This window comes from Capra hircus, chromosome 7, assembly GCF_001704415.2.
Source record: "Capra hircus breed San Clemente chromosome 7, ASM170441v1, whole genome shotgun sequence".
In the NCBI taxonomy this organism is placed as follows: domain Eukaryota; kingdom Metazoa; phylum Chordata; class Mammalia; order Artiodactyla; family Bovidae; genus Capra; species Capra hircus.
Window position 1 is genome coordinate 59,967,631 of NC_030814.1, and position 27,978 is coordinate 59,995,608.

The 27,978-nt window shown below is 43.7% G+C and overlaps 1 protein-coding gene across 4 annotated transcripts in view; it reads left to right on the plus strand.

Moving 5' to 3' along the window:
- Positions 4,544 to 27,978, plus strand: part of SIL1 (SIL1 nucleotide exchange factor) — a 261,032-nt gene continuing 237,597 nt past the window's right edge. Inside the window, exon 1 of one of the 4 annotated variants that reach the window (XM_018050321.1) lies at positions 4,544 to 4,635. The gene's annotated coding sequence lies outside the window, so the exon portion shown is untranslated. The other 3 variants (XM_018050320.1, XM_005683002.3, XM_005683003.3) reach the window with 3 other exon arrangements.

A 27,978-nucleotide genomic window follows, 5' to 3' on the forward strand; every position in this document is an offset into this window, starting at 1 on the left:
TTATCAATATGTAACAGAGTTCATATATGTAAATGCAAGATGTTTTAATTTATCTATACATGTAAACATGTATGTGTGCAGTGTGTATTATGAATCTGGATGTGTAATCTGAGTGCGTGAGTGTGAGTGTTTGTGCCAGGGTATGGGGCTTGTGGCCAACTGTATTCTCCAGAGGTGGCTGCCATGATATATCCCATCCCACATGTTCTCTTTACAAGATGATGGTGACACTCCTCCCATCGAGAAGTGGGCTCCCCTTCCTTCTCAAATGAAGGCAGACCTCTGTGACTCCCTCAACCAATGGAGTGTGGCAGAAATGATGCTACACGACTTCTGAGGCTAGATCATAAAAATACCAGGCACCTTAACGCTTGGTTCTCTTGGGATGCTCATTCTTGGAAACCAGCCACTAAGTTGTGAGGAAGCCAAGCAGCTACAGGGAGAGGCCACTCATCCGTGTCTTGGCTGACACCCCCAGCTGAGGTCCTACCTGCCAGCCATGTGAGTGAGCACTGTGGCTTAGTGGAGCCACCCCCAGGGGACAGTGCACAGAACAGAGTCTGTTCTTCCCTACCAAGCCCTGCCCAAATTGTTAAATAAATGTGGATGCTTTGTTATGCAGCTATAGCTGTGTCTGCCCTAACTGTGTGTGTGTTCCTGTGATTTGATGCCTTTGTGAGTGACTGTAGGCGGTTTATTTGTGTCAGATGTCTGTGTACTTCAGTAGGTGTGTGGTTGAAGGTGTTCGTTACGGTTCTTGGGGTTTAACTTTGACCTCAGTGGGAATTGTTTGCTGAGAACCCTTTGAAATCTTGTCTATCTTCTAAGTCTCTTCTTCTGCATGTTTTCCCTTTGAGCCAGAGAGGCCTGTTCAGCTGAAAGCAAATGCAGCTTAAATTTACTGACCTTTTTTCTGGTTAACCCCCCCTGGAGATGCCAAAGCCTTCTAGCAGGTGGGAGGTTGCTATCCAGAGGCCTCACAAGCCTTTCACAGGGGCTGAAAACACTGTTTTTAAAATTTCCCTTTCCAGAAATGCATCAGAGACAGAGCAAAGCACAGACACTGGGGTCCTTGATGTCTCCTGGGATAGAGAGATCTAAAATTTCTGACTGCCACCGAGGAAGCTGTTTATGGGCTCAAGTGTGCCAGGTCTCAGGACAGAGGTCATCTGGTCTTTGCCTTGCCTTGCCTGTGCCATCTAGTGCAGTTGAATGAAGCCCAGGAAGTAGAGAACCCTGGCTCTGATGGCCAGTTCCTCTTGGTCTCCTCGGAAGTAGCCCATCAGCGTTTTGCTTCTTCCATGTTGGCTCTTGATTTACTTTTCCAGGAATGCAGAGAGCTCTCTCTGTTTCATACTCCTGCCCTTGCATTGCCTCTCAGGCTCTCGGGACCGCTAAAGCACTGTTGTCCAATAGCACTTTTAGCGATGATGAAATGTTTCATAATCTGCACTGTCCAATATGGTAGACAGTAACCACATGTGGTTCTTGAGCGCTTGAAATGTGACCAGTGTGACTAAGAAACCGAGTTTTAAATTTTATTTAATTTTAATTAATTTAAATCTAAATAGTACACATGGCTATTGGCTACTGTGTTGGACAGCACAGATCAGAAGAGTTCAGAGAGAAGAGTTTTTCTTTTATTTGTAAAACGGGGATAAAAATCAGCCCCATCTGCCTCATAGGGCTGTCTGAAAGAAACAAGATGACTAATGTGAAAGAATTTTATTCACATAAGGGATCTGGAAAGATAGCAGTGTGAACAGAGTGGGCTTATTCTTATAGCTTTTTGTTAATATTTCTGTTTTATGGTCCTTGCTGGACTGGGTTGATTTGATCTCTTTACATTTCTGAATTTCTCATCTGACTTTGAGCTCTCTGAAGGTAAGAACAGGTGGGATAGTATCATAGCTGTATGAAAGTAAAAGAAAGTGAAGTCGCTCAGTTGTATCCGACTCTTTGCGACCCCATGGACTGTAGCCTATCAGGCTCCTCCGTCCATGGGATTCTCCAGGCAGGGATACTGGAGTGGGTTGCCATTTCCTTCTCCAGGAGATCTTCCCAACCCAGGGATCGAACCTGGGTCTCCCACATTGTAGGCAGACGCTTTACCATCTAAGCCACCAGGGAAGTCATAGCTGTATCCTCACAGCCAATTGCTGGCATGTACTCATGTTCAAGTAAATAAAATGTCTAGAGTCCAGAAGTGATTGCTGGCAGCAGTATTTAAAGAGTATGGTGAGCGCTGGGATTGAGGGGCACGCAGAGAGGAGGGAAGCAGGAAAATAGGGTGGTGAGACTGAGAGCTAGGGCTCCAACTCCTGACACTCAACATTCCAGGGCCACCCAGAGAGACCGGTGAGCCATTCCTGATGCCAGAAAGCTTTCACACAGCTAGGTATCAGGCTTGTGGGAGACTGAAAAAGGTTGGTCTGAGGAGAAATGATCCACTCATGCATTTTGCTTGTTAAGGAAGGCAGTTGAACATATAAATCTCTGCCTAGCTAGGGCCCTGGGGTGGCTGTTGTGGTTTTTTTCTTTTCCTGAGGATTCCTCAGGCCCTTTACCTTTCAAACGTGTTGCTCTTCTGGGGAGCAGAAGAGGGAACTTGGAAACTCTCCAACAGAGCTTTAAGGGACAGAGGGCATTTTTAGTCGTTGTTTACTTATTTAAAAGGAAATTTAAAATTTACTTCTGCTCAATTCCAAGAGTAATACAGGGAAACAAAGAGAAAAGCCCAGTGGGATCCTACCACCAAATCTGATCCCTGGATTTCAAACTTTCTGCCTTTACAGTGGTCCTCCTTGTTTTGGGGCCATGAGAATAAAGACAGTCTGGTTAGGCCCAGCCTTACACACTGATTTTAGCACCACAATAGGCTTGAGCTCAGAGCTAATTCCCCTGGGAAGGTGGCTCTCAAACAGGGCTTTTAAAGGTTTGGAGATTGGGGACATGAAATTTCCCTTCAGTACATACTTGACCTGGTTAGATCTGTCCCAAGAAGGAAGCCAGGCTCCTGTGAGTGCTGGCTGCTCTCTGTCCAGCTGGACTCTTTTCTTGGCTCATGCATTTATGTATGAATTCTGAGATTTGAGTTTATTCTATTTTTAAGCTTCTTACTCTTGTAGTACTTTATTAATATCTTTTTTATAACTTGTGTCAGGCTCAATTGTAATTTATATGTTCACTCTGCAATGTATCACAGATGCAATAAATATTTGTTGAACATTTATTACCTGTCTTCATGGTACTAGGCAGTGACACAAACTAGAATTATTCCTGGGTCCAGCTACTCTCACTGGTCTCCTGAGTGTTCCGTGGAAAAAGCGAGCAGTTCCCTGTCCTTTCCCACCCAGTCTCAGTGAAGTGCCTTACACAGGTCTTTCTAATAAAGAGGCAGTATTCACTGAAGCCTAGATCCCCTGGAGAAGGGAACGACTACCTATCTTGCCTGGAGAATTTCATGGACAGAGGAGCTTGGGCGGCTACAGTCCATGGGGGTCTCAAAAGGTCAGATAGGACTAAACGACTAACACTAAGCCCTTCCAGGCAAGAAGGTACTATGGAAAGAGAACAGGACTTTTGCAGGCATCCAAATCTGACTTAAAATCCCAGTTCTAGCACTTTGTGACTGTATGACTTTGCGTAAGTCCTTCAACCTCTTTGAGCCATAGCTTCCCCATCTATGAGAAGGGATGTGTGTGTGTGTGTGTGTGTGTGTGTGTGTGTGTGTGACAATTCTGATCTTAAAAAGTTATGAGAAGTAAATATAATGTATATGTGACACTTGGCATATATAAATAAGACATTTGGTGGTAGAGCAGAACTAGAACTGCAGTTAACTTTTATTTTTAAAATAATTGGTCATTGTCAATTCACACAATATGCAAGTATATAAAGTAGGTGACTTGCAGGTGTCCTATTCTGTATGAATTTTCTAAAATGACTGTCTATTGTTTGAGACTGAAAAGAGAGTGAAGTTGCTCAGTAGTGTCCAACTCTTTGGGACCCTATGGACTATAGCCTACCAGGCTCCTTTGTCCCTGGGGATTCTCCAGGCAAGCATACTGGAGTGGGTTGCCATTTCCTTCACAAGGGGAATCTTCCCAGGGATAGAACCCGGGTCTCCCACATTGCAGGCAGACTCTTTACCCTCTGAGTCACCAGGGAAGCCCATTTACTGCTTTATCGCAACTGAGTCACACCAGTTTGATTTTTTTCACTCCCTACCCCTCTGGTATCTTTCTTTCTTTTGTCTGAACCACGAGGCTTTGCAGTCTCCTCGACCAGGCATTGAACCCATGCCCCTATAGTGGAAGCACTGAATCTTAACCACTGGACTTCTGGTGCAGTGCCACCTCTAGTTTCTTTCTGATGATTTTTCCGCGAAGAAGAAGCTGTTGGGGAATCAGAGACGAAACTTCAAAGTTCTATTTCTCTCTGACTTAGAAGCAAGTCGGACCCGCAAGTATCTCACACCGGCGGAAGGATACTGGGCTAAACAAGCACCAGGAAGTTCGCTCAGGTAGACGCTAGGGGGCGGGACTTAACAGAAGCGAGGGGGCGGGGCTAACAACTCCGAGTGCGGGAAAGGCAGTGGGACACCGGTCGGCTGTTCTGGAAGGCGACAATTGGGTGAGGAGGCAAGTGACATAATAGCCGCGCGCTCACGGGTTCTGACGGTGGCCGTCGCGTCTGCGTACGGGGAGCTGGTTGCCGCAGCGGCCGCCTGGAATTGTGGGGATTGTGTCTGCCCCTGGGCTGCCGGGCGGGAAGCCGAAGGTAGGGGCAGTAAGGCCACCCGGCCCTGGGCCTGGGCTGGAGGCTCAGGGCCCTGCTCCGGTCTCTACCCGCCAGCGGCCCTGGCGCCTTCCCAGCACTGTTCGGGGTCCCTACACATCCCACCAGTGTCTCTGAAGCGGGACGTGTAAGTGGGCTCTGGACTCCTCACTAGTTTGTGCAGACTTGGCCTCTCAGCCCAACGCTGCCTTCCCTGTCTTTTCCACTCAGAACGTCTCCAGGATACCTGCTTGAATGCCAGGAGATGAGGCAGTGGGGGTCCGAGACAGGCTTTTGGCTTCTCATTTGTTTTCATTTCCTTCCCTATTCTCTTCTCCCGGTCTCAGTTTCTTCATTTGTCCAGATGCTCCAGGGTTGACATTCTGGTGTCTCTTCACCATATGGAATTGAACGCTACCCGCGTTGTATTTCCACTTCGATCTTGTGTTTTCCTTTGCTCTAGGTAGATGAAATACTTGCCTGTAAAGTCAGAGTTAGAGACTTTGGTGTGTTTCAAATCACCAGAAGGTTGTGCCTATCCCTGGTGTGTTTCAAATCACCCAGAGGGTTGTGTTTATCTCTGGGCATTATTTTCAGGCATTTTGGATAAAGTAAGGCATGGGTACCTGCCGCTCTCCCCAGGTGGTTCTGATTCAGGTGGTCCCGACATCCTCACTTTGAAATTCTCTGCTACAGAAACCAATAGAAAATCATTTGAACTATGAGCCACATGTGGGAAAAACAAGGTAATCAGGAAATAACCAGCACCTGTGAGGTTAGTGCGTGTATGTGGGGAGTTCCTTTGCTCTAGAGGACCTAGAGGGCTGTTTGATACCTTAAAATAACTTAAAATATATGATTCATATGTAAGATTAGTTTTTTAAATAAATATTTTTAAATACTTGGCCTCGAATTCAAGTCCAGCTTGCTTTCTGACCTAAATAAAACAGCAAACTTGTTTTGGGGATTTAGGAAGTTAGATTAAACCTAGACTAGGTAAGCAGGAAAAGAATGAATTCTTCATGTTTGCCAAGAGAATAAATTGATATTTAAAACGCAATGTTTGTTTAGACAGTGTAGAAGATGTGTTTTGTATCTGTGTCCTTTTAGCTCTCAACCCACCCAAATTTCTTTTCTGGTAAAATTATAGCCAGATTTGGAGATTGGATAGGATTTTGATGGGAGCTAGGACAGGAGGATATCAGGATTGATATTTGTGTGGAATGGATCAGGACTTGGTCTGTAGCTTCAGTTGAGAACTTGGTCCTTGGGCTTTTTTCTAAATGGAATTAAAATTTTTTTAACTTAATTTTGGCTGTGCTTGGCTTTCATTGCTGCATGGCCTTTTTCTCTAGTTATGGAGAGTGGGGGCTGCTTTCTAGTTGTGTGCCGGCTTCTCATTGCTGTGGCTTTTCTTGTTGTGGAGCAGGGACTCTAGGGGCTTGGACTCCAGTAGTTGAGGCACGTGGGTCTAGAACACAGCCTCAGTAGTTATGGTGCACTTGGGCTTAGTTGCCCTGCAACAGGTAGGATCTTCCCGGACTGGGGATGGAACTCTTATCTCCTGCACTAGCTGGTGGATTCTTTACCACTGAGCCACTAGGGAAGCTCGGCCCTTAGGTTTTTAAGGTGTTGCCGTATCAGACTTATTTTTACTGTTCTTTTGGGTGTTTAGTGGATTTAATCTGCAGATTAATACGTGTGCTGTTCAGATGAAATTGACAATAGACAAGACTTACTGCCCCCATTTTACAGATGGTGAGAATGGGTAGTATGTTAGTAGAGATGTGGTAGTGCAGGAATGAGGTTTGTCCTCTGATTCTTGCTCTCTTCCTCTTGCCTGATGTCTTTGAATGCCAGCTATTACTTTTCTGCAGAGGCCAGTTTTGAGCCCTGGTGTGTTTCGTTGACAGGAGAAAAGAATAATTAAAAAGCTGCAAAGTAACAAAATGGCTTTAAAATAAGCAAGCCAGAACTTAATTCTCAGTGAGTAGTGTTCTCTTTTAGAATGGCATGTGTAAGTGGTGGGGGTTGAGGGTAACATCCTGATAATGACCTTTTGTTTTTTCTTTTTTGCCTCCATACTCAGCTTGTGGGATCTTAGTTTCCCAACCAGGAATCAAACCTGCATCGGAAGTGTAGAGTCTTAATCACTGGACCTCCAGGGAAGTCCCATTAAAAAGAATTTTTTTTGATATGGCCTTTGTACAAAATAGTTTTGAAAATCCATCTTGAAATTGTCAGAGATGTTTTTGAACCATATGAGAGATCAGTTTCATTAATACATGACACCATACAGTTGCTGCTATTCTTTTTTTTTTTAAACTACAAATGGCATGGTTAGGCAACCTGTCATGTGACCTCAGATGAATTAACAGTTCATTTGAAGTGGACCTAGTGGAAATGTGAGTTTTTTTTCTTTTTGGATGGGGTGAGCATGTTGCATGGCTTGTGAGATCTTAGTTCCCCACGAGGGATTGAACCTGGGCCCTTGGCCGTGAAATCATGGAGTCTTCCCCACTGGATTGTTAGGGAATTCCCTGAACATGACTTTTGATTCTATCACTTATTGGGAATATGACCTCTAACAAATTATTTCACTTTTAAGGCTTGGTTTTCTAGTGGATAAAAATGGGAATAATACTTTGAAGAGTGGTTAAATGAGGTAGTTCCTATGAAGCTTTTGGGACATAGGAATGCAGTCACTGCATCCTCAATAAAGATTTGCTATTAATGAAAATATTCAAAAAGACAAGAGAGTTTGTAAAGGCAAGTTGTACCTTTTTCCAAATAGGCAGATGCCTTCTAATTGTCATTTCATTATGTTCGTAGATTCATGCTCTGACCTTCTCATCCTGCCTCCTGTCTTTTTTTTTTTCATTCATTTTCTATCCTTTCCTGAGTGACGCTGTGCAGTGGAGGCTGTCTGCCAGTCTCTTGGAGTAAGCCTCTTTTCAGAGAGCTAATCTGAACATTCTTACAGTGCCAGCCCCTTGGTTGTGGATTCCTGGGGATTTTTTTGTGGGGCCTCAGCTGGTGTTTGGATCATGCTCTGTAGCACAGTCATCTCTAACTCCTGGATTTGGAGTCAGTTTGGAGACCTGTTCTTGTGAGCTAATCTTTTCTCTTTCTGAGCGAAGATGAATGCTTTATCCTTCTCTGAGTAGGCTTTAAGCTGCAAGTCTTAGTCTTCTGCAGTACAGAGCTTCTTACTTTAATTGTATATGGTGTAAGGAAGGAATATCCTTCCCTCTTCTTCATTTACTTCCACCAAGGGTTTTACTGCCAAGTAGGGAAGGAGGATGGCTGGTTGTCATTCAGGTGAGGCGGTGGGTGACCCCTGATGACCAGCTTCAACAATAATTGAATTTGTCTTTGGAATAAAAACATCATAAAAGAGGGAAGCTACTCAGGACACATGTGGAGAACCTGCCAGAGTTTTCCTGATTTGTGAAGAGTTTACACCTGACATCCTCACTTGTGCAATTTTCTACCTTGGAGACAGAATCCAAGAGCAGCTGAGCTATATTTAGCCCAGACTGATGGACAAGGGTGTGGTTGTGTTGGCTGGTCATGTCTGCCCTCATTCTCCTAACAGGGTCCTAGGAAGAATTTGAGGCCTTGAGAAGTAACTTATTATGCGCAGCTATAATAGAACACCGTAGATTGGGTGGTTTAAATAACACACACTTATTTCCTGCAGTTCTGGAGGCTGGAAGTGAAAGATTGCTGCTGCTGCTGCTGCTGCTAAGTCGTGGAAATGAAAGATTAGGGTGCCAATATGATCAGGTTCTTTTGGAAACTGGGTTGTCCCTTTGGACATCTAATCCGATGTCTCTCAACTTTTTGTTCATTAGCACCTTTTGAGACATTTTTCCCCTTAATTGCCCCTTTGCCTCTAATCAATGGAATTTTAATACAACAAATATACTGTGTATCTGTTTATGTACTGTGGTCCAAAGGGCCACAAGCTGTTGTAATATCTAAGATTTTTTTTTCTTCCTCAGGAATCAATTTTCACCGCTTGGGGGGTGATTTTGCCTCATTGAGAATGCACGGTCTTATCCTATATTGTCTCACTAATATAGTCATCAAGGCTCATTTTTTTAACTTTTAAATTTTTATTGGGATATAGCCAATTAACAGAGAAGGCAGTAGCAACCCACTCCAGTACTTTTGCCTGGAAAATCCCATGGATGGAGGAGCCTGGTGGGCTGCAGTCCATGGGGTCGCTAAGAGCTGGACACGACTGAGCAACTTCACTCTCACTTTTCACTTTCATGCATTGGAAAAGGAAATGGCAACCCACTCCAGTGTTCTTGTCTGGAGAATCCCAGGGACGGCGGAGCTGGTGGGCTGCCATCTATGGAGTTGCATAGAGTCGGACACGACTGAAGTGACTTAGCAGCAGCATGTTTATTTTTTGCTTATTGCTATTCTTAATAATTCAGAGCAGAAGTTGTTTGTCCCTTTCTGGCGTTATTCTGTATTGTCTGCTTCAAAGCCTAATGATGTTAAGGGAGTTGGAGAAGAAATGGAATATGAGTGGAGGTAGGAGGGATATTTTTACCTGGACTTCTCCAAATAGGCTGGAATTGAGTATATTCTCTACTGTTTTTATTTTCTTCCAAATCTTAAGAGTTTTCAGGTACTGCACTTGCCATTTGTTTCTCTAGTGCCTCCTTGGCCTTTATTTATCACAGCTGAGCACAGATGTTCTTGGCCTGAAAATTGAGTAGTGCCTGTTCAGCCCATGTCACATGTCAGATTCACAGAGAAATGGGAAGGGGTATGTTTCTGAGGTCTGCTTGCTGGCTGTGTCTTGACTGAAAGCATTCTTGATTATGCCTTTTAATTACCACTTACTGTCATCACAGGTAGAGGAACATACAGCAGTCAGTGAATTGATCCATGTCTTGCCACTTCCCTTCTGCAAGTTGTCTGCCCTTTCTGTCTTGTGAGAGAGAGGAGTTCTAGAAAGTGGAAGATGAGAAATGCATCCCAAAGGTCTGATGAGGAAGGCTGATGCCAGTGGACTTTTAAATGGATATTTCTTTACATTTGTGAATACTTTCATGCTTATGCCTCTTATCTCTGTGAGGCTCCCAAGGAGGTAGCATCCATCTGACCAAACTGTGGAAAACTAGCAGGCTTCAGTTCAGAGGAAGAAACATAAAGTAGGACAATCAATACAAACATTGATTGATCATGCTTTGAACCCAGGGAGTAGTAGACATTGGAAGCATAAGAGGCCAACTCCTTAGCAAGGAGTTTAATACTGATTTTGTGACCCTCTGCATGTCATACTCATGGGATTTTGATTTAGATTATATTCACTCATCGGATTTGATTTTGATTATAGTAAGTCTAAATTCACATCATTTCTGTACTGGAAGAGATCATCCTAGGAGGTCTTTATATCAATTTCATTGCAAACATCAGGATTGAGTCTGGTTCAAATTCAAGGGATGGCTCTTTGTGGTTCCTTGGGTGAGTAGAGAGTCAGAAGGTACCCTTCTAGTTCTGTCATCACCCAGTGCTTCAGTTTTACTTTTGATAGGTTCCTATTTTACTGATGAAATGAGCTTCAGGCACGTGAAATGGGCCATGTACCTTTTTTAGGGCCACCAGCCTATTAGTGGCAGAGCTGAGACTCAAGCCAGAGGGCTTGCAGAAGATGGCCGTAGAAGTTGTTGGACTTATTTAGAACCTTGTAAAGATGCAAGATGTAATTGCAGTTAAAAATCCCTATGGAAGGAGAAGGCCCTGCCTCCATTGACTGCCTTGTTCATTATCTTACAACTCTCACAGGTGAGGTTTTTGGGTGTAATGCCGATTTTTCTCCTGTTTGTAAGTATTTCCTTTTGCTCTTACCTCAAAGGAAATAGATTTGAAGTTTCCACTTGTTTAGAAACAATAAGTAGTGCCCAGGCCAGACTGCTGTGTGTTCTGTAAAGAATGGAGCCACTGAAGCAGTGGACCTTATTTTGTGACCCAAGCAAACCTTTAAAACATTTCTAAAAGAAAAAGTGAAGGAATGGATGGTATGTCTCAGTGGTTTAAACCACTCAGGGGTCCAGTGTTCATAGGAGCATTATTTACAATAGCCAAGACATGGAAGCAACCTAAGTGTCCCAATAATAGATGAATGGATAAAGTAGAAGTGGTAGATATATTCAATGAACTACTACTCAGCCATAAAAAAGAAATAATGGCATTTGCAGCAATATGGATGGATCTAGAGATTATCATACTAAATAAAGGAAATCAGATAAAGACAAATACCATATAATGTCACCAATATGTGGAATCTAAAAGAAGTGATACAAATGAACTTATTTATAAAATGAAAACACAGAAATAGAAAATAAATTTATGTTTACCGAAGGGGAAAGAAGGGGAGGGATAAATTAGTTTGGAATTAACAGGTATGCACTACTGTATATATAATAGATGAACAACAAGGACCTACTGTATAGTACAGGGATCTATATTCAATATCTTGTAATAACCTGTTAATATAATGGAGGCACTTCCCTGGCTGTCCATTGGTTAAGACTGTGCTTTCACTGTGGGGGCTTGGGTTCTATCCCTGGTTGGGGAACTAAGCTGTTGCATGCCATGCATATATAAATGCAATATATATTCTTTGCGCTTAGTCTCTCAGTCATGCCCGACTCTTAGTGATCCCATGGACTGTAGCCCACCACGCTTCTCTGTCCATGGGGATTCTCCAGTCAAGAATACGGGAGTGTGTTGCCATGCCCTCCTCCAGGGGATCTTCCCAATCCTGGGATTGAACCCAGCTCTCCCACATTGCAGGCGAAATCTTTATCTGAGCTACCAGAGAAGCCCATATTCTTTATATATATATCTTTATAGTATATGTTTATATATATTCTTTATATATACTCTAATATATATAAATTATATACATAATATATATAAACTATATATAAAGTACATATATATACTATACTTCATACTCTCTATACTATAAAGAATATATATAATGAATATACTTTATATGTTATATATTTATATGTATAATGTAAATATATATTCTTTATATATGTATATATTCTTTATCTGAAACATTGCTATATACCTGAAACTAACACAGCATTGTAAATTAACTATTGTTGTTGCTTGTTTAGTCACTAAGTAGTGTCTGACTCTTTGCGACTCCAGGATTTCTGCATGCCAGGCTTCCCTGTCCTTCAGTATCTCCCAGAGTTTGCTCAATTTCATGTCCATTGAGTCAGTGATGCTATCTATTTCATCCTCTGATGCTCTCCTGTCCTTTTGCCTTCAGTCTTTCCCAGCATCAGGGTCTTTTCCAGTGAGTCAACTCTTTGCAGCAGGTGGCCAAAGTCCTTCCAATGAATATTCAGGGTTGATTTCCTTTAGGATTGACTAGTTTGATCTTGCTGTCCAAGGGACTCTCAGGAGTCTACTCCAGTACTGCAATTCAAAAGCATCAATCCTTAAGCACTCAGCCTTCTTTATGTCCCAACTGTCACATCCGTACGTGACAACTGGAAAAACCATAGCATTGACTAGACAGACTTTTGTTGGCAAAGTGATGTTCCTGCTTTTTAATATGCTGTCTGGGTTTGTTATAGCTTTTCTTCCAAGGAGCAAGTGTCTTTTAATTTCTTGGCTGCAATCATAGTAAGCAGTGATTTGGAACCCAAGAAAATAATATGTCACTGCTTCCACTTTTTCCCCTTCTATTCGCCATGAATTAATGGGACTAGATGCCATGATCTTAGTTTTTTGAATACTGAGTTTTAAGCCAGCTTTTTCACTCCTCTTTAACCCTCATCAAGAGGCTCTTTAGTTCCTCTTCACTTTCTGCCATTAGAGTGATATCCTTTGCATATCTGAAGTTGTTGATATTTTTCCTGGCAATCTTGATTCCAGCTTGTGATTCATCCAACCTGGCATTTCACATATGTACTCTGCATATAAGTTAAATAAACAAAGTGACAGTGTACAGCCTTGTCATATTCCTTTCTCAATTTTGAACCAGTCAGTAGTTCCATGTAAGGTTCTAACTTTTGCTTCTTGACCTGCATACAGGTTTCTCAGTCCGATATTCCCACCTCTTTAAGAATTTTCCACACTTTTTTTGGGATCCACACAGTCAAAGGCTTTAGCATAGTCAATGAAGCAGAAGTAGATATTTTTCTGCAATTCTGTTGCTTTTTCTGTGATCCAACGGATGCTGTCCATTTCATCTCTGGTTCCTCTGCCTTTTCTAAATCCAGCTTGTACATCTGCAGGTTCTTGGTTCATGTACTGCTGAAGCCTAGCTTGAAGGATTTTGAGCATTACCCTGCTAGCATGTGAAATGAGCACAATTATACAGTAATTTGAACCTTCTTTGGCATTGCCTTTCTTTGGAATTGGAATGAAAACTGACCTTTTCCAGTCCTGTGGCCAGTGCTGAGTTTTCCGAATTTGCTGACATATTGAGTGCAGCACTTTAACAGCATCATCTTTTAGGATTTGAAGTATCTCAGCTGGAATTCCATCACCTCCACTATCTTTGTTTGTAGTAGTGCTTTCTAAGGCCCACTTGACTTTACACTCCAGAATGTCTGGCTCTAGGTGAGTGACCATACTACTGTGGTTATCCAGGTCATTAAGACCTTTTTTATGTAGTTATTCTGTATATTCTTGCCATGTTTTCTTAATCTTTTCTGCTTCTGTTAGGTCCTTACCATTTCTGTCTTTTATTATACCCGTCCTTGCATGAAATGTTCCCTTAATATCTCTAGTTTTCTTGAAGAGATCTCTAGTCTTTCCCATTCTGTTGTTTTCCTTTGCTTCTTTGCATTGTTCACTTAAGAAGGCCTTCTTATCTCTCCTTGCTATTCTGTGGAACTCTGCATTCAGTTGGGTTTATCTTTCCCTTTCTCCCTTGCTTTTCACTTCTCTTCTTTCATCAGCTATTTGTAAAGCCTCCTCAGTCCACCCTTCATAGATCACAGTGTTGTCATGGTGAAGGGACTTGCATAACTCAATGAAAGTATATGACATGCTGTGCAGGGCCACCCAAGATGGACAGGTCATAGTGGAGAGTTCTGACAAAACGTAATCTTCTGGAAGTGGGAATGGCAAACCAATCCAGTATTCTTGGAAAAAGCAAAGGTATAAGACACCAGAAGATGATCTCCCCCGACTCAGGTCAGAAGGTGTCCAATATGCTACTGGGGAACTACAGTTTAATTAAAGCCCCACTCATGGATCAGCTCACTTGGTTTCTTAATCTTCTATTGTTAGATTTCAGATTGTTAACAAGATGCTTACTTTCTCTAAGCCTTGATTTCATGATCTATAGAATGGGAGTAATAATAGCTACTTTTGTAGCTGTCTTGAGAATTGAGAATTGTGGAAACTGCATTCACTGGCACAGTGTAAGTGTTCTGTATATTGTTATCAATAATGACAGCAACAAGTTTCCAGTTCCTGACCCGGTTAGAGGATAAATTATGCTGACTGTTCAAGTGTGATCTTAACCATCACATCATTGTCTTTGTTGGCTGGTTTATTATTCCTGTCAGTCACATTGATCATGCTCATGCTAAATAACTAAAAGTTGTGAACAGCAAAGGACTTTGCAGCTTCTTTGCCACCTCCATCCTTATTTGGCTTAGTTCTCACCTTTTTGAGGCTCTCCCTACTGGCTACCCCAGTCAAGGGCATCTGACATGGTGATTTTAATGAAGCAGGGCTGGCTGGTCCAGAGCCTGCCTGCAGCCCTCTGAGACAATGTGTTCTCCTGGTCTCTGGCCTTTTCAGCCTCACGTGAAGCAATTAGCTCCTTAAGGGAACGTTGACTTCTGTCATGGCTTTTTTCTGATTTGTATGCCCATTTCTGGGCTTGTGTGAGGTCAGAGAGGCATAGTCAATTACACTGACCTGGATTTTGTGCTCAAGTTGGCTCTCTTTTGCTTTGAGATTTGTGACTGGTCCAGTATAGCAGTGGGAGAGGAAGTGAGGGAAAAGCCCCTGAAGCTACTAACCAGCCCTGCCCCCATTTTATTGATTTCAAGCTGAGTTTTAAAAAATTCTGACATGATGATAACTATTGCCTGTGCCTTACTTCTGAATGAAACAAATAGGGTTAAACCTCATTATTTAGGGGCAAGACCAGTCTGCATAGGTAGAAAAACAGAAATCGAGTGTTTTCATGAATTGCTGTATGGCAAACACTATCATGATATTATAAAGTAATTATCTTCCAATTAAAGCAAATAAATAATCCTGACTACCGCACACACACCCACACACACAAAATGTTTGCAAAGATGGCCATTGTCTTAAAATTTGGGGCAGGCTTCTGCTGTGTCTTTCTCATCCTGTCTTACTGCTTCCTCTGTTTCCTGGAACTGCACCTGAGTTTGTTTTTTTAAACTTTTTATTTTGTACTGAGGTATAGCTGATTAACAATGATGTGATAGTTTCAGGTAAACAGCAGAGGTATTCAGCGGTACATATACGTGTATCCATTTCCCCCCATGCACCTGGGTTTTTATAGGAGTCTCCACTTATCTCCTCCTTTGGCTCCCTCCAGGACATTGTGTACCACTGCTGTTAGGAAATACATTTCTGATTGGAGAACACTCATGTTTAGGAGATTTCAGTGGCACCTACTGGCTGCTAAATAAATTCCCTATGTATCAGTTGTCCTTGTGTTCATGCCCGTCGCAGTGTATCCCTGTCCTATCACTTTAATGATATCCTCTGTCATTACATACGAGTACTGTTTGCTCCTGGTACACTGATCCGTGTGGTCCTCGAAGCATTCTGCATGTTTCTCTCAGCCAGTTCTTTTGTCTGGAGTACTCTCTCCTTAGTTTCCTCCTTTATTCTGCAGATCCACCTTCTTCACTGGGCCTTGCCTAGTACCTCCTCATCTGTATCTCCATAGCAACACTTTGACTATAGAGTTCAGCATACTTTATCCTGGTTTGTTGTTTTGTCTCTTATTGTATGAGCTTCCCAAGGACATGGGCATATACTTTATTTTGTCTCCAGTCTAATGCTGTGTAACATGGACACTATAAATGCTTATTGTATGAGTGAATACATGAATGCCTGAGAAATGATTAGCAGTTCTGTTCAAATCCCAGTTCTTCCCAGAAACATTCCTTGATCCCTAATCATAGTGAGTCTGGCACACTCAACTCCCAGAGCCCTTTGTGTCTGAAACATTCTGATTCTTTAGAGTCAGTCTTCCCACCTTGATTAGAAATTCTTGGAGGCCACAAATTGCATCCCTCATTTTCCTTTGTGTACCCAGCCCCCAGCACAATTCCTGGCATACAGAGGGTGTTTAATACACGCTTTTGAATCTAAGAGTCCAGCCATTTGGTCAGTCGCTGTGCCTGCCAGTTGATCAGCCTTCTGTTAATCACTGGCCAGGGGTCTCCAACTTAGAGATGTTCCCAGGGCCAGGTTGGAAACTGTGAGGCAACAAGAAATGCTGGGCTGTCAAGTTGGCGTGCTTATGTACTCTGTGGGGAACAGCTACTTCTCAGTCCATTTTTGCCACAGGTGAGTATGGCTTTAGTGGCCTCCTCAGCTCATATTACAAGAGAAGCTAGAAATTCAGATTCTAATGTGATATCTGCAAGGACTACCAAAGTGCATGTGTGGTCCAGATTTGACCTCTTCCTATCCTTTTGTGGCCTTTGGGTTGAGGCTGAAATTTCCCAGCCACAAATTTTCTTTGTGGAAGAAGAAAGGGAGGGGAGGACATAAACTGAGGGAGGTTTTTAGGGAGTTTTGGTGAAAGCCTAGCTTTGATTGAGAGTATCCTGTAATTTTCTATGGGTAATGACTTGCTCTCTTGGGCTGAGTGCTGTAGAGACTATGTATGGTTTGGGCTTCATCCTCTTGTATTCCCCATAAAGATGGTGTCCGAGGGACTTTTGTGATTTTTGCTCTTTTTGTCCAGCCTCAGCTGATACAGGTTTGATGGTGGTTCTTGCCTCTGTTGACTTCTGAGGGCCTGGTGGTCAGGCTGGTACAGAGACCATTCCTGTTAAAGGCTTCCCTGAGAAGGGATTCTGGATGAGCAAGTACAACCAAAAGTGAAATATACTGAACAAAATCAATGCCTAAATGTCAGCCAAGGGGCAAAGCAGTATAATAGCTGGAAGGAAATCTGTACCTCTGTGGAACCTCTTGCAGGCTCATACCGTGTCGCCTGGCTGTCCTGTTCTTCGCATAGTCTCTAAGGGCACCTGGCAGTGCTTACTGCTCGGTACTACTTCTGGGTCTGAAAGTGTCACCACCAGTGGTCTCCCCATCTGTGGCAGAAAGTAGGTGATGGAATATCTGGAAGAATACATGGGGAACTGAAAAGAGTGGTTGTCTTTGGTGAGAGCCCCTGCATGGCTGGAGAGTGGGAGAAGAAGGGAGCCTGACTTTTCACTGTGGACTTTTGTGTACTTTCTCTGATCTGAACTGTGCACGTATATTGTTATTTTTTAGTGTACCTGAGCAAACCCAAGTGTGAGCTCCTTTTCAGATTCTCTGTTGTCACTTTCTTCTTGAAGCGTGTGTTTCTCTGTAAACACCTGGACCCAGTCCCTGTAGATTGTCTCTCAGAGGTGGCAGCCTCACCTCTCTGTTCTCCTCAAGTCTTTTAGGGTTTTTCACTTAGGGGTCTTTAGAATGCCAGTCAGGCTTAAAGTACGTTCAACATTTTACTACTTTTAAAGGGCTTTCAGATAACATTATTTTATCTGATCCTTAAAACATTCCTGCTTTCTAGAGGTGAAAAATTGAGGTTTGGAGAATCTAAGTGACTTACTTGGGGCCATACAGCTGGTCAGGATAGAGCTGTGGCTGATCTGGGTAGCCATACTTCACATTCGTGCACCTTGCTCTAAGTTCTTATGGCAGTGAAGTTGTCTTCTCTTTTTGGAATTCCCTTAGCGGTTTCCAGAGATGTTTCAGTTAGGGCCGGGGTGGAGCTGTGGTGTTTTCTCTTTCCTCTTTCTAGTGTTTCCCTCTTTAGGACTCTCAGTTACATACACCTGTCTTTTCTGGGGGAAAAAAAGGGGTCAGAAGTAGGTTTCTCCATTTTCTACATAGGGTAAATTAAGGCTCCATACAGGCAGTACTTTTTAGGGAAGCTTGAATCGACAGTCTGGTTTCCTATTCTTTGCTGAATATTATTGCTGCTATTAGGCAGAGGGCTGTGTTTCCAGGTTACAAATCTTTTTAGCGAAGAAGTAAATGTGGAATAGAATTGGAAGGACCCATGTAGTCCTTGGATATAATTTAATGCTCTATATCCCACAGAGAGTAAACATTGTAAAGTGTGCAAGATGGGTTTGGATTAATATCCTGACAACATATGGTTTGGCATGTAGGGCACTCCTGGGAGACCCTCCTCTCTGTACACAGCCCGCCTTTGCTGGGTGGCCCCTTTCCACAGGTCTTCGCAGCAGCTGTTATGCACCTGGGTAAATTGTCAGCTTTCCTAAGCATTGAAAAAAATTTTTTTTAGCTGATGAAAGCCCTCATACAGGAGGCAAAAGAAACAGACAACCCTGAGAGACGGTGTGTTCTAGTACTTCTTAGTTTCCCCTGAGTTTGTCTAGGGTATTCACTTCCTTTAGAAACACTGGCTGATCATCATCACTGGGCTCTTCAGAATACAGTATTAAATCATCTTACCCTTTCCACTCTGTTTCCCCTGGAGTCATGGTATGGAAAGTCTCTGGAAGCTCCAGAGAGGCAGTGAGCACCATGGAAGGAAGTCTCAACTATTCCTAAGCATTAAGCAGAAATCTTTGACATTTTACTTTTTCTATTCTTACTTAAATCAGAATTAGGTTGCCATCAAAGAGGATTCTGTGCATTAATGACACCACTCAGAGTGGGAGAGGCTCCTGGTACCTCCTTTGCAGTATCTGAAGAGAACTTGTTGGGGGCATGCAGAGATCATGCTCAGGTTATCTTCTCACCTAGCCCTAACCTGTGCTATGCCAAAGAGAGTTGTCATAGAGATATATACCAGCTGATGGCTTAGTCAAGGCCTCACTGGTTGGCAGCTTTGTAGGTCTGGAAACTCAGCTAGTTCATCCAGGTTTAAGTCCTGGTGGGGACTTAAAGCATGTGAAATTCTTAAGCATTTGAAATTCATGAGACCATCGAGCTACAGTCTCAGTTAACTAATTAACTGTAAGAAGCATGATTACCAAGTTGATTTGTGAGGACAGGTAGGAGCATTGTCTCCACTACAGGAAAGGTGAGCTGGGAGCCAAGTCAGCTCTGGAGGAAGTCAAGGTGAAGTATGGTGGAAAGCTCTTGTCTGTAGATCGATATACCCAAATTCAAACCATATACTATCTGTGAGACATCTGAGATGAGTTATTTAACCTCTGCTCCTATTTCTTCATTTGTAACCAACCCCCGGTGGCCAACCCCCCCTCCCCGCCAACTTCCCTCAGATTTTCAGATATGTATGTAGTAAGCGCTCAGTGAAGACTGTCTTATTTATTTCCTTGTCTCCTTCCCTCTACTCTTCTTTCCTTCCAGCCTTGTTCTTCTAGGGCTATGTCTATATTTTGACCAAAATACACTTGTCAGTCTTTTAGGGCACCAGGGATGCATTGGAGAGAGATTCACTTTCATTCTCTAGCTTTCCTTTTACGTATCCTTTGCAGATCAGTCTTTCTTTTACCACAGGTTACAGTAGGAACAACTAGATTCTAACTCTTCTGTCTGTTTCAACCTAGTAAGTCTTTCTAGTTACCATTGAATCTATAGTTCTTTGCCAAGCACCCACTGTGGGTTAGGTACTGCTTGGTCATGAGAATATAGTGGTGAGTGAGACAGAAACACCTTTCCAAACCCCCTCCTCAGATGGGTTACTTCTGTGGATGACTGGTCTTGTGCTTATTTTTGTTGCTTCATCCTAACTTCCTTTTGAGAGGGCAGTCTTCTCCCTCGACCTAGGAGGCAGTGCCCCTTTGTGTTGCCTGGGCCTTGCCTGCTGGCTTGCTTGCTCCTAAGTGATGAAGGTAGCAAGCTGAGGCTGAAGGAGAAAGCCCTGTGGGCTATTAGTGCCTCGGCCACACATGTCCCAAAGGCTTGCGCTTGGCACTCCTGAATGTTCCTTTTGTCCCTGCACACAGATTATAGTGTTCATGGGTAATTTAAATTCAAATAACCTTCCGCCTCCTCTCCTCCTTAAAAAAAAAAAAAAAAAAAAAGCCCTGTGTATTACAGGTTAGAGAACAAAGAGGGGCAGCCTGGGTCTCCTGGTAGGGTTTGTTATATCATGTTTTTTATGCAGTCTGGCTATGGGTTGCCTTTTCTTTAATAAGGCTAATGTGTAATTCAGGCATCCTGATTTCTGCAGTCATAGAATCTCACATCTTTCTCTACCTTGTTTGTCATATATAGTGTGACATATAGTCATATATATACACACACGCACACACACAGAGTCTGTTAGGGGCTTTGACTGACAGCTGACAGGAAGTAGAACTTGATTCTTCACTTTGGACTATACGCTGCATCCTGGCCCTTAGTGGTTGCTGCATAAAGAAATAAAGAATGCCCAGTAGCCAGGTTGATGGACTTCTTAGCTTCAAAATAGGGGCCTGAAGATAGCCCTCTGTTCCCTCTTGCTCTTTCTGTTGCCAATATACCAGCAGTTGCCAGGAAGTGTATATAGGGAGCAGGCAGAATGGCTCTCTGGGAACCGTTTATTTGAGAGCCCTCAGTGGAGGAGTGCATTTTCCTCTCCTCCTCCTCTTGCTGTGGTGTGTAGCACTGTGACTTGGTACTGCTTGTCCCTCTGCTATACTGAGGTCTGTTTGTGACTCCTCTGGCCCTGTAGGGATTTTCAGCAATAAATTGCTTGCTGCCTGGTGTTTCCCCCAAACTCAATCACCTTTCCAGGGATAGGGGAGTGTGTCAACAATTAGGGACCTAGCAGAGCCTCTGTTTCTTACACTGTGACCCCTGGAAATACAGTCGTTGAGCCTACATGAGCCATGCTTCCCACTGCTTCTTGGGTTGGGCATTTGCTGCAGTTGGATTTAGCTTTAAGAGTCACGCTAGAGGTTTGCTTGGAAAGAAGGAGCACTGAATAATTATTGCTTATGTACCAGTTAAACCTATCAACCAACATATGTCAAGTGCAGGAAAAAGGTGCAATAATGTTATTGTAATGGCATAATAGTTATCATAATAATCAACTGGCATAGCATTTGATAAGAGGCAGATCTGTAATGAGTTCAAGGGAAGGGTTAATCTTCAACTGCAGCACAGTGAATTGGTGCTTAACCTTGTAAGAGATGCCTTGTTGATGCAAGTGATTCAGGTACTGATTTGTTCCCCCCTCTCTCAGTAGCTAGAGGAGCTATGGAAACTTCAGCTGGGGTTGTCTGCCCTGCAGGTACTGTCTTTTTCATGGTGTGATGGAGCATACACCATCCTTTTGTTTAAGTTTTACCATCCTAGCACCCAGCAGCAATGGGTTTATTCCTATAGGTTCATTTGGAATTTTCAGAAAATCCAGCGTTAGTTTCTTAGCTACAGTTGATAAACTCTACTCCCTGCAGTGAACTGTGTTCCATACCTAGGGGTGGTGGTTTTCCTCTTTTACGTGTACATGCTAATTGTGGTGGGCTGTGCTTGCAGAAGACGGCCTCTCCTCACCCAGAGAGCTTGCTGGAACTGCATTCCCACGTGGTTAGAAAGGTGGTGGTGAAGGGGTGAGGAGCAGAGCTGGTCTCATAGAGGACCCACAAAGGCAGCATTAGGGTGGGAGAAAAGAGTGTTTGGATCCAGGCAGACCTGGGTTTGCACCTGACCTTCCCACTCACTAGCTGTTGGAGAAGTTATTTAACTTTGCTGAGCCTCTGTCCCTGTCTTTGTGCTCATCTGTGTCTCATTCGTTCTTCACTAAGAGCCCTGTCTCTGAAGTAACTATCACTATGCCTGCCACTGAGTAGAGCTCAGTGAATGCTTCTGCTTCCCCCAGCCCACTCCCACCTGCCTGTCCTAAAGAGTAGAAGGGCAGGGACAATACCCTTCTGCTTCCAAAGGGAATTTTGGCCACAACTGGAGATTAATAGGTGAGTTTCTTCAGGCCCTGGTGTTGTTTCTCTGAACCACAACCTGTAGACCTCCTTTGGAGCTGACTCATCGGAAAGACTTTTGATATTTAATGTTTGGGCGCATCTCTGCTTTATCCAGGGAGTAAAACATGGGGTTTAAAAATCACTTCTCGGAACAGTATCCCTACTCCCGCCACATTCCCCTGCTGCTGTGCTCCTTTCCCCTCTTTCATTTGTGTGGGTCATTTGGGAGCACTGCCTGCCTTGGGAAGTGCTTGTTTCTTACAGAAGCTGCTCCTCCAGTCTCTTTACTGGGTCAAAGTTATTGTGTGTCTGTTCTGGCTGTATCATGGCACTGGGGATCTTAGTTCCCTGAGGGAGGATCGAACCTGGGCCCCCAGCAGAGGAAGCGTGGAATTTTAATCACTGGACCACCAGAGAAGTCCCAGGGTTATTGTATTTCTATATGCCTGGGCCTTTGCTGTGGACTTTTATTTTGGAAGCCTGGAGTACTCAGACAAGGTGATATCTTTTTTGACTATTTTTGGCTGTAGGCCAGCTTATCACTATGGCTACCACTCATTTGGAGAAAGGCAGGATACAGAAAGTAACTTTTGGAAGAAATTTGGGAAAGAGGAGGGGGAAGGGGAAGAACAGTTTGTTTTAAGGTCACAAGAGGAGAATAGCTTCTCTAAGCAGAACCATTTTGTTTTGGACAGAGCTTCATTTTCCTTCTCTCTGAATTTTTCTTTCAGTCAATAGACATACTAATAGCCTCTATTACATTCCAGACACTGTGGTTATCCCTTTTATATATTTATCAACAAGTCAGATACAGTTCCTGTTCAGAGTGTTGATGAATATAGACATTAATCAAATTATAATCTCATACATAAATGTGAAATTATAATAAGTGTGTGGAAAGAAAGGAATGTGGTACCATGAGACTATTTGACAGGGATTTGACTTGATCCTGGGTTTAAGAGGGTATCAGGGAAAGCTTTGTTAAGGGAGTGATTTTTGAGTTGTGAAGAACAAGCGGATGTTTACTAAGCAAAGTGACATGAGGTTGATGGGCGTTTCTGGCTGCGGGCCTAACTTTTACAAAGCCTCCTGGGGGCATGGTGGGGAGGAAAGAAACGTGACTTCTGTGGGGAGCTGAAACAAAATGTGGCCAGAGGACAGAGAGTGAGAGGAGATAGGCACAGGGTCAGGTTGGAGGGGGTGGCAAGGACAGCCCTGTTCAGCATGGCAAGGCATTTTAATTGTACTAGAAGAGCTGGGTGGAGAAGGCAATGGCACCTCACTCCAGTACTCTTGCCTGGAAAATGCCATGGACGGAGGAGCCTGGGAGGCTGCAGTCCATGGGGTTGCTAAGAGTCAGGCACGACTGAGCGATTTCACTTTCATGCATTGGAGAAGGAAATGGCAACCCCCTCCAGTGTTCTTGCCTGGAGAATCCCAGGGCTGGGGGAGCCTGGTGGGATGCTGTCTGTGGGGTCACACAGAGTCGGACACGACTGAAGCAACTTAGCAGCAGCAGCAGAAGAGCTGGGAGACCTTTGGAGGGTTGTTAGTCGTGGTGGCGAGATGATTGAATTTGCAATATGAACAGATCACTCTGTTAGATGGTACATTAGATGCATTTTGATGAGAGTGAGAGTGAAAATTAGAGAAGGAACATACTATAATGGGTTGCTTTTTCTCCTTCAGTCAACTGAATGGTAATGTTGATATCGACCCTGTGACACGTTGCCTTATTCCTCCTGAGTCAAGTCTTCTCTTCGTGCCTACTGTCAGTGTGTTGTTAGGGCCACCTGGTCATTCAGCAGACACGGTGGCTCAGAGTGTTGGCATTTGGCGTTTTGTCATCGTCCCAGAAAAAGACCTGGAGGTTTCATGCCTGTCACTTGTTAACGCGTGACAGCAACAATGCGTGTTGTAGCCTGTTGACTTGCCATATCTGTTGGCTGTCACTAACTGGAAGGGCTACGCCTTTCACCTTGGACCTCTTAAGCCACTGACATGGGTACCTTCCTGAAATGTGATGTGCCAAGTTAGCAAAGCCGGCACCTGCGGTTTGTGTACTGCTCACTTCTGGGTGATGTTGATGTGTACATGTCCTTTCTTGGCAGCAGCCAGTGTCTGGAGGGCTGGAAATGGGTTGTCATCCTTCTTTCCACTGTGTCGCCAGGAAGACTGAGAGGCACGAGGGACCCATGGTATAAGAAGCCGGGGTCAGTGTCACATGCTGTCAGACCAAGTGTTAGGTGCGTGGCAGGTGGCTTCAGACCCTAAATCAGAGCCTGTCCTCAGCAGTACTGTGGCCTCGGCCACTGCTCCTCACTCACTCAGCTGGAAGGCCACGCTCATATAGTGGTTAGGAGCGTGACCCTTGGAATTGAGCAGACGTTAGCTGGAATCTCTGCTTAACTACTTAGAAGCTGTGTGATCTTGTCCAAGTTACTTCACTTCCCTGACTCATAGTTTTCTTCTCTTACTGGGAGATAATGATAGATTTCCACCTCACGGGGGAGTTGTTGTGAAGTTTCAGTGAGAATGTATGAAAGGTGGTTAGCTTCTTCACAGCCTAAATGATGAATAAACGGTGGTTATGATTGTTGTCATGGTTTATTTGGCTGATTTTGTTAGTCTTGCATGTCTGGTATATGCTGGACTCCTTGCTGGGTGTGGCAGAAAGATGTTCTGCCTTTGAGGTACTCAGTTTTGTGGTAACTTTTTCTGCTATTTGTCACCTTCTGTATGGTCATGCTTCAATAAAACAAAGAGTCTCCTGGAGAGGATCCCGGTCAGATGCCCACTTGGTGATGCTTTGTCTTCCTGTGGGCCTCTTCCTCCTCCTCTGGTCCCTGGCCTCCAACGTGCCCTGACTCCTGTTTGCTCCTGGCTTGGGGGTAGGAGCAATCCGCTCTTGGTGAGGTGTAGCCCTGCTTCTTGCTGGGACTGCACCATCTGGAGCAGCCCTCTCTTTTTGTTGCCTTGTGAGTTTCCATTTCTGGTAGTGAACACATCCTTGGGCTCTTTTGTTTGTTTCTTAAACAGTCTATTGTTGCTGCTACTCTTCCTTTGTGAAATGCAGTGTAAGGTGGTTGACATAAAAGACCATGAAAAATAACCTGGGTTGTATTTTCTGTAAAGTTTTGTTCAGTACCAAATTGGGTAAAATACAATACTCCCCAGTGGTCTTGGGGTTGGGGAGGGGAATGATCTTTGTAATGGGATTGTATTTGGTGGAGGTGTTGGGGAAAGTTAATTTGATTTATTTGATTTTCTGCGGGGGTGGAAGTGAGGGTAAGGAAGTTCAGAGCCTTTCACATTCTCTGAATTGGAGCCTTTGTTGGCTGAGGAGGTGAGGTATGTTGGTCTAGAGTGTCTAGAGCTAGAATGCAGGCCCTGACCTGTGCCCGTGCTTTCGTCCTCATTCATGGGAGTAGGGGGTGCCACAGTGAGTTTGTATGCCCCTTCATTCACTCATCATTTAGTAAGCTGCGTGCACTGTGTTCTCTAGGAAGAAAGAGAATTCCACTTCTGCTGATTGATAATTCTTTGTCCCTGTCCTGGTACTTCTGTGACAGTTTCCTCATCTGAATAAGGTATACTGATATCCACCTGCTGGGACAGTTAGGATGAAATGAGATAATGTATATCATCGCCTGATGTGTGGTAGGTGCCCAGTGAGTGAGGAGGATTATAGTACCTTTAAAGAACTCAAACCCCATCAAGTAGAGAAGCCATAGGTTCTGAGAAAGGCTGGCCAAGGGCACAGACCAGTGAGAATGGATTTGGTTTGTTAGGGAAGGTTCCTGGGGAAGATACTTGGAGTCAGGCCCCAATCTTTCCTCATTGGGGAATATGAGAAACTGCTTCAGTTTGAAGAGAAGCAATAGTCAGAAGGTTTGTGTGGTTACCTGAAAGAACTGTTGTTTTTCCCCCTACCCCCAAACAGAAAGGGGTTGGATCATTAGAGCAAAGTGGCTGGGGGCCCTGGCTCTTTCTAGTCAGATTGACCTGGGTTCCAGCTGTGGCTCTGTTTTGTACATGCTGTATGGTTTTGGGCAAGTCACTTCCCCTTTCTGAACTTCGGTGCTGTCATCTGTAAAGTGGAAATGACGATATCTACTCATAGTGTTGGTTGAGGATTGAATGAAGATAATGCATGTAAAGCAGTTAGCAAAGTGCCCTTGACATAGTACATATTCAGTGACTTGTATATCTCTTGGGAAATGAAACTCTTAAAAATTTCTGGGGCCAGGTAAACTTTTTGTAAAGTCAGTCTATATCCTGGAAAAAGTTACCGGCTTTCTGCAATAAGCTCTTAAGGAGAACGTAGCTCCCCTGCCTTCAGTTTCTGTTGGCTCACCATCATACTGAGAATGATACCCAGACTCCCTACCCTGCTTGTTGGCCGTTACCGAGCGATCTCCCTCTGCCTGAGTTGGCGGCCACATTTCCTGCACCCTCTCCCTCGTCCTCTGTGTTCTGGCCTCTCTGACATTTCTGCTCCTCACATAGAGGACCTTTGCTCCCTTTGTACCCTCTGGCTGGAATACTCTTCCCTCGTGTTCTCTCCATTGACTCCTTGTCATTCAGGTCTCAGTTCTGCCATTACTTAAGAGAGAGGCCCTTCCATTTGTCTGGTATTAAGTAACTTCTCACATCATGGTAACATAGGTATCTGATATTTTTCTTGTTTTCTTCTTGTTGACTGTTTTCCCTCCACCTGAATGTAAGTTTGTTGTTGTTGTTCAGTCGCTCAGTTGTCTGACTCTGAGACCCTATGGACAGCAGCATGCCAGGCTTTCCTGTCCTTCACCGTCTTCTGGAGCTTGCTCAAACTCATGTCCGTTGAGTCAGTGGTGCTATCCAACCATCTTGTCCTCTGGCATCCCTTCTCCTCCTGCCTTCAATCTTTCTCAGAATCAGGGTCTTTTCTAATGAGCCGGCTCTTCGCATCAGGTGGCCAAAGTATTGGAGCTTCAGTTTCAGCGTCAGTCCTTCCAGTGAATATTCGGGATTAAGGGACTCTTAAGAGTCTTCTCCAACACCACAGTTCAAAAAGCATCAATTCTTTGGTGCTCATCCTTCTTTATGGTCCAACTGTTATATCCATACATGACTACTGGAAAAACCATAGCTTTGACTATATGGACCTTTGTGAGCAAAGTAATGTCTCTGCTTTTTAACACACTGTCTAGGTTGGTCATAGCTTTTCTTACAAGGAGCAAGCATCTTTTAATTTCATGGCTGCAGTCATCATCTGCAGTGATTTTGGAACCCAAGAAAAGAAAGTCTGTCATTGTTTCCATTGTTTCCCCACCTGTTTGCCATGAAGTAATGGGACTAGATGCCATGATCTTCGTTTTTTGAATGTAGAGTTTTAAGCCAGCTTTTTCACTCTCTTCTTTCACCTTCATCAAGAGGCTCTTTAGTTCCTCTTCACTTTCTGCCATAAGGGTGGTGTCATCTGCATATCTGAGGTTGTTGATATTTCTCCCAGCAATCTTGATTCCGGCTTGTGCTTCATCCCTCCCAGCATTTTGCATTATGTACTCTGGATATAAGTTAAATAAGCAGGATGACAAGATACACCCTTGACGTTCCTCTTTCCCAGTTTTGAACCAGTCTGTTGTTCCATGTCTGGTTCTAACTGTTGCTTCTTGACCTGCGTACTGGTTTCTCAGGAGGCAGGTCAGGTGGTTTGGTATTCCCATCTCTTTCAGAATTTTTCACAGTTTATTGTGATCCACACAGTCAAAGGCTTTGGCATAGTCAATAAAGCAGAAATAGATGTTTTTCTGGAACTCTCTTGCTTTTTCCATGATGCGGCAGATGTTGGCAATTTGATCTCTGGTTCCTCTACCTTTTCTAAATATAGCTTGAACATCTGGAAGTTCTCGGTTCACGTACTGTTGAAGCCTGGCTTGGAGAATTTTGAGCATTATTTTGCTAGCGTGTGAAATGAGTGCAATTGTGTGGTGGTTTGAGCATTCTTTGGCATTGCCCTTCTTTGGTATTGGAATGAAGACTGACCTTTTCCAGTTCTGTGGCCACTGCTGTTTTCCAAATTTGCTGGCAT